Below are 7,169 nucleotides of genomic sequence, written 5' to 3' on the forward strand. Positions count from 1 at the left end.
ATACAATAGTTTCGACCTGGAACCGGATTAAACGTATACACGGCGCTGATTAGTAATAGATAGAGCCATCAGAATACAGATAATGTATACAACTGTCCGTATACATGCTGAAAGACTCTGCTCACAATCACACGTCAGCCAGACACTCTTATCACGCACTACTCTCTGCCTGTAACAGGCACACAGACAATATGGTAAGCACCAGCATGGAACAACACCCAGTGCATCCTCTCTGCCACATTAGACAATCCACACTATCAATAACCAGACCGGGAGGTCCACTCACAAAACAGAATATCTCACCCTTCCGACAACCACCATTGCTCAGCTAAGCCACCCAACACCCACACATGTCCTACACAGGGGTGCACCCAACATCACAATACTGCCCTCCTGTCACACCACACAAACAATGGCAGGAATGAAAGACACAGGTCTGCCACAAGCATGGAATCAGAGCGCCGCCTGTTATGAGCCAAAGGTGCACCCTGACGTGGCAAATCAGATGATGCCGCAGTCATTTACTTACGATAATCACAATCAACAAACCGGCCCCCCCCCCCCCCCCCCAAAACACCTTTCCTTACAACAATGTGTACCTTAACCTAACCCGTATTGTACCTTAACCTAACCCGTATTGTACCTTAACCTAACCCGTATTGTACCTTAACCTAACCCGTATTGTACCTTAACCTAACCCGTATTGTACCTTAACCTAACCCGTATTGTACCTTAACCTAACCCGTATTGTACCTTAACCTAACCCGTATTGTACCTTAACCTAACCCGTATTGTACCTTAACCTAACCCGTATTGTACCTTAACCTAACCCGTATTGTGCCTTAAACCTAACCCGTATTGTGCCTTAACCTAACCCGTATTGTGCCTTAACCTAACCCGTATTGTGCCTTAACCTAACCCGTATTGGCCTTAACCTAACCCGTATTGTGCCTTAAACCTAACCCGTATTGTGCCTTAACCTAACCCGTATTGTGCCTTAACCTAACCCGTATTGTGCCTTAAACCTAACACGTATTGTGCCTAACCTAACCCGTATTGTGCCTTAACCCTAACACCGTATTGTGCCTTAACCTTACCCGTATTGTGCCTTAACCTAACCCGTATTGCGCCTTAACCTAACCCGTATTGCGCCTTAACCTAACCCGTATTGCGCCTTAACCTAACCCGTATTGCGCCTTAACCTAACCTATATTGCGCCTTACCTAACCTATATTGCGCCTTAAACCTAACCTATATTGCGCCTTAACGTAACCCGCGTTGCGCCTTAACGTAACCCCGCGTTGCGCCTTAACGTAACCCGCGTTGGCGCCTTAACGTAACCCGCGTTGCGCCTTAACCTAACCCGCGTTGCGCCTTAACCTAACCCGCGTTGCGCCTTAACCTAACCCGCGTTGCGCCTTTAACCCTAACCCGCGTTGCGCCTTAACCTAACCCGCGTTGCGCCTTAACCTAACCCGCGTTGCGCCTTAACCTAACCCGCGTTGCGCCTTAACCCAACCCGCGTTGGGCCTTAACCCAACACACGTGGGCCTTAACCCAACACACGTTGGGCCTTAACCCAACACACGTTGGGCCTTAACCCAACACACGTTGGGCCCTTAACCCACACACACGTTGGGCCTTAACCCAACACACGTTGGGCCTTAACCCAACACACGTTGGGCCTTAACCCAACACACGTTGGGCCCTTAACCCAACACACGTTGGGCCTTAACCCAACACACGTTGGGCCTTAAACCCAACACACGTTGGGGCCTTAACCCAACACACGTTGGGCCTTAACCCAACACACGTTGGGCCTTAACCCAACACACGTTGGGCCTTAACCCAACACACGTTGGGCCTTAACCCAACACACGTTGGGCCTTAACCCAACACACGTTGGGCCTTAACCCAACACACGTTGGGCCTTAACCCAAACACCACGTTGGGCCTTAACCCAAACACACGTTGGGCCTTAACCCAACACACGTGGGCCTTAACCCAACACACGTTGGGGCCTTAACCCCAACACACGTTGGCCTTAACCCAACACACGTTGGGCCTTAACCCAACACACGTTGGGCCTTAACCCAACACACGTTGGGCCTTAACCCAACACACGTTGGGCCTTAACCTGCTCTGTAATTGTCATACGACGCGTTAAATTAGTGTAGTGTTGCCTAACTGCAACCCCCCGCAATATAGTTTTGCTACCCCGCACTGCCCCGGTCCCCAGAGTATCGCTTCATGTTAAACACCTTGCAGCTATACACTGTAATGCGGATGGCAGCAGGACGTACATGCTCAATGCCCTTCGCAGTTGTTCATTGGCATTCGCATGGCGAAGCACAGCCTACGTTGTGGTACGGCTTGTGTCAACTGTCCGCTGATGATGTACGTCCAAATCACACACTGTACTGCACATTGGTCCTCATGTACTGAATGATACATCGTGGTACATGTGTGACCGTACCACGACTGCGCCAACAACGGCGAACCATACGGTCCAAATATTGTGCACTCAGCTACGTGTCGTCTCCCTATAAGAGCTGGATTGCAGTATGGTATGCCGTGGATGGCGATCAGCATGAGCCGTCTGTTGATGTAGTGGCGCGTGTTGTCAGACGTAGTCGTCTCTTCTCACTCACCGTGATAGCATGGTGCACTGCGTTCCACATCTGCGACATGCGACAGAGCCGGTTGACAGTCGTTCGCGCAATGGACATCGCATACGTACGGGGGCCACCTTCCACGTGTTCGCGAAGCGTGCACATGTTGTTGCGTGTATGTGGGCAGACATAGTGTGTCGTGACACCTGACACAGGCATGCAACAATCGTTGAATTTGCAAATGGCGATGGACGTCTACGTTTGCTGGTGACGTTACGCAAATGAACAAATGGTAAACCGTTGTGGTTGCGGTTGTTCTCGCTAGAGGTGAATCAGTGATGGCGACGATCGGTTGAGCTACCAACCGGTTGTTTCAGCGATACCCACCATGCCCACGAACGTGAATGGCATGTGGGTGTGAAGCGATACGCGGCGGTGGCTGGGTGGGACCGTCCCCGGCCGGTGAGGGGGGGCCTCCCGGCGTGCTGGCCGCGCGGTGCGTGGGCGCACGCGCTACAGCCGGCTGGTGGGGGCGGCCGAGTGGCAGGCGCGCCGGCCGACGGAGGCGGCAGGCGGCGCAGCTGCGCGCCGGCGCACCCTGCACGCGGCGCCGTGCGGCCAAAGTAGGTCCTCGCGGGCCCGGTGCGAAGCGCGGTGGACATCTGCAGTGTGCTGGTCCGATTGAGGACTGTGTGCGCTGAGGATGCGCCGCCGCCCGGCGCTCGGCGCCGCGACGCCGTCCTGCTGCTCGGTCGCCTCTGCGGTTCTCGCAGGTGGTTTGTATCGCAGCTGTGCGGGACGTGTTGGCGCGTTCGCTTCGGCACCCAAGTGGGGCTTTTGTCCTTCTGTGGCGCTGGCGTTGGAGCTGCCGGCCACCGTAGGTGGCGCGTGTTGTCTCCCGCCGGCAATGCCACGACAGCACGCTCCCGGGCCTCTGTCGGCAGCGGCAAGCTCAGTTGGGAGCACGGGTGGTCGCACCTAAAGCGTCTACTCGCCAAACTCCGGGCGATTGCGCCTCTCTCGAACCCGACCAAGTACTTAGGGACGGCGCTGCGCGCCGCCGGGACCTGAGAGGGTTTCGAGGTGTATTGTGCAGGGGAGCTCAGCCTCTCCTGTTTGCAGAATATTGAGCGGACGCTTGCGTGTTCGCGCGGGCCCCCGGGGACACACTCCCGGGCGGCCGGCTGCTCAGCTCTAGTTGACGCAGCTCCCTGGTTGATCCTGCCAGTAGTCATATGCTTGTCTCAAAGATTAAGCCATGCATGTCTCAGTACAAGCCGCATTAAGGTGAAACCGCGAATGGCTCATTAAATCAGTTATGGTTCCTTAGATCGTACCCACGTTACTTGGATAACTGTGGTAATTCTAGAGCTAATACATGCAAACAGAGTCCCGACCAGAGATGGAAGGGGACGCTTTTTATTAGATCAAAACCAATCGGTCGGCTCGTCCGGTCCGTTGCCTTGGTGACTCTGAATAACTTTGGGGCTGATCGCACGGTCCTCGTACCGGCGACGCATCTTTCAAATGTCTGCCTTATCAACTGTCGATGGTAGTTCTGCCGGCCTACCATGGTTGTAACGGGTAACGGGGAATCAGGGTTCGATTCCGGAGAGGGAGCCTGAGAAACGGCTACCACATCCAAGGAAGGCAGCAGGCGCGCAATTACCCACTCCCGGCACGGGGAGGTAGTGACGAAAAATAAACGATACGGGACTCATCCGAGGCCCCGTAATCGGAATGAGTACACTTTAAATCCTTTAACGAGTATCTATTGGAGGGCAAGTCTGGTGCCAGCAGCCGCGGTAATTCCAGCTCCAATAGCGTATATTAAAGTTGTTGCGGTTAAAAAGCTCGTAGTTGGATTTGTGTCCCACGCTGTTGGTTCACCGCCCGTCGGTGTTTAACTGGCATGTATCGTGGGGACGTCCTGCCGGTGGGGCGAGCTGAAGGCGTGCGACGCGCCTCGTGCGTGCTCGTGCGTCCCGAGGCGGACCCCGTTGCAATCCTACCAGGGTGCCTTGAGTGAGTGTCTCGGTGGGCCGGCACGTTTACTTTGAACAAATTAGAGTGCTTAAAGCAGGCAAGCCGCCTGAATTACTGTGTGCATGGAATAATGGAATAGGACCTCGGTTCTATTTTGTTGGTTTTCGGAACCCGAGGTAATGATTAATAGGGACAGGCGGGGGCATTCGTATTGCGACGTTAGAGGTGAAATTCTTGGATCGTCGCAAGACGAACAGAAGCGAAAGCATTTGCCAAGTATGTTTTCATTAATCAAGAACGAAAGTTAGAGGTTCGAAGGCGATCAGATACCGCCCTAGTTCTAACCATAAACGATGCCAGCCAGCGATCCGCCGCAGTTCCTCCGATGACTCGGCGGCAGCCTCCGGGAAACCAAAGCTTTTGGGTTCCGGGGGAAGTATGGTTGCAAAGCTGAAACTTAAAGGAATTGACGGAAGGGCACCACCAGGAGTGGAGCCTGCGGCTTAATTTGACTCAACACGGGAAACCTCACCAGGCCCGGACACCGGAAGGATTGACAGATTGAAGCTCTTTCTTGATTCGGTGGGTGGTGGTGCATGGCCGTTCTTAGTTTGGTGGAGCGATTTGTCTGGTTAATTCCGATAACGAACGAGACTCTAGCCTGCTAACTAGTCCGCGTGACATCCTTCGTGCTGTCAGCGATTACTTTTCTTCTTAGAGGGACAGGCGGCTTCTAGCCGCACGAGATTGAGCAATAACAGGTCTGTGGATGCCCTTAGATGTTCTGGGCCGCACGCGCGCTACACTGAGGAATCAGCGTGTCTTCCTAGGCCGAAAGGTCGGGGTAACCCGCTGATACCTCCTTCGTGCTAGGGATTGGGGCTTGCAATTGTTCCCCATGAACGAGGAATTCCCAGTAAGCGCGAGTCATAAGCTCGCGTTGATTACGTCCCTGCCCTTTGTACACACCGCCCGTCGCTACTACCGATTGAATGATTTAGTGAGGTCTTCGGACTGGTACGCGGCATTGACTCTGTCGTTGCCGATGCTACCGGAAAGATGACCAAACTTGATCATTTAGAGGAAGTAAAAGTCGTAACAAGGTTTCCGTAGGTGAACCTGCGGAAGGATCATTACCGACTAGACTGCATGTCTTTCGATGTGCGTGTCGTGTCGCGCAACACACGCTACCTGTACGGCTCGCAGTAGCCGTGCGCCGCGTGCGGAACCACGCGTGCTTCTCAAAACTAACGCCAATGTTGTGTGGTACGAGCGCTGAAGCGCTGGAGCGGCTGGCCTGCGGCACCTGGCGCCTGGCGCCGGTTTTGAATGACGTTCGCCCGACAGCCTGTCCGCTCCGGTGTGGAGCCGTACGACGCCCATCGGCCGTGAGGCTGTTGGACACAGAACGCTTGAACAGGGGCCGCCACACGCCTACGTCCCGCCTATGCAACTGTCTTGAAAGAGACAGTGGAAACTAAGAAAAGATCACCCAGGACGGTGGATCACTCGGCTCGTGGGTCGATGGAAGAACGCAGCAAATTGCGCGTCGACATGTGAACTGCAGGGACACATGAACATCGACGTTTCGAACGCACATTGCGGTCCATGGATTCCGTTCCCGGGCCACGTCTGGCTGAGGGTCGGCTACGTATACTGAAGCGCGCGGCGTTTGCCCCGCTTCGCAGACCTGGGAGCGTCGCGGCCGCCTGTGGGGCCGGCCGCGCCTCCTTAAACGTGCGATGCGCCGCCCGTCGCCTGGCGGTTCGCATACCGGTACTTACTCGGTAGCGTGCACAGGCCGGCTGGCGGTGTGGCGTGCGACACCTCGTACAACGACCTCAGAGCAGGCGAGACTACCCGCTGAATTTAAGCATATTACTAAGCGGAGGAAAAGAAACTAACAAGGATTCCCCCAGTAGCGGCGAGCGAACAGGGAAGAGTCCAGCACCGAACCCCGCAGGCTGCCGCCTGTCGTGGCATGTGGTGTTTGGGAGGGTCCACTACCCCCGACGCCTCGCGCCGAGCCCAAGTCCAACTTGAATGAGGCCACGGCCCGTAGAGGGTGCCAGGCCCCGTAGCGGCCGGTGCGAGCGTCGGCGGGACCTCTCCTTCGAGTCGGGTTGCTTGAGAGTGCAGCTCCAAGTGGGTGGTAAACTCCATCTGAGACTAAATATGACCACGAGACCGATAGCGAACAAGTACCGTGAGGGAAAGTTGAAAAGAACTTTGAAGAGAGAGTTCAAAAGTACGTGAAACCGTTCTGGGGTAAACGTGAGAAGTCCGAAAGGTCGAACGGGTGAGATTCACGCCCATCCGGCCACTGGCCTCCCGCCCTCGGCAGATGGGGCCGGCCGCCCGCGCGGAGCAATCCGCGGCGGGGTCGTGTCCGGTTGCCTTTCCACTCGCCGCGGGGTGGGGCCGTTCCGGTGTGCGGTGGGCCGCACTTCTCCCCTAGTAGGACGTCGCGACCCGCTGGGTGCCGGCCTACGGCCCGGTGCGCAGCCTGTCCTTCCGCGGGCCTCGGTTCGCGTCTGTTGGGCAGAGCCCCGGTGTCCTGGCTGGCTGCCC

General features: G+C 55.6%; 3 non-coding genes across 3 annotated transcripts in view; all 3 read left to right on the plus strand.

Moving 5' to 3' along the window:
• The first annotated feature begins 3,820 nt into the window (after window positions 1-3,820).
• Window positions 3,821-5,734, plus strand: LOC124560162. The gene has a single exon (XR_006969065.1). It is a non-coding gene; the product is annotated as a small subunit ribosomal RNA (ribosomal RNA).
• A 353-nt stretch (window positions 5,735-6,087) lies between these two features.
• On the plus strand, window positions 6,088-6,244 carry LOC124560167. Its single transcript, XR_006969069.1, has one exon. It is a non-coding gene; the product is annotated as a 5.8S ribosomal RNA (ribosomal RNA).
• Window positions 6,245-6,434: 190 nt separating this feature from the next.
• LOC124560164 overlaps window positions 6,435-7,169 on the plus strand; it is a 4,224-nt gene continuing 3,489 nt past the window's right edge. The window contains exon 1 of the ribosomal RNA XR_006969067.1: window positions 6,435-7,169. This exon is cut by the window's right edge and continues 3,489 nt beyond it. This is a non-coding gene — a ribosomal RNA (large subunit ribosomal RNA).

The sequence above is a fragment of the Schistocerca americana genome, unplaced genomic scaffold (assembly GCF_021461395.2).
Source record: "Schistocerca americana isolate TAMUIC-IGC-003095 unplaced genomic scaffold, iqSchAmer2.1 HiC_scaffold_1070, whole genome shotgun sequence".
NCBI classification, from domain to species: Eukaryota; Metazoa; Arthropoda; class Insecta; order Orthoptera; family Acrididae; genus Schistocerca; species Schistocerca americana.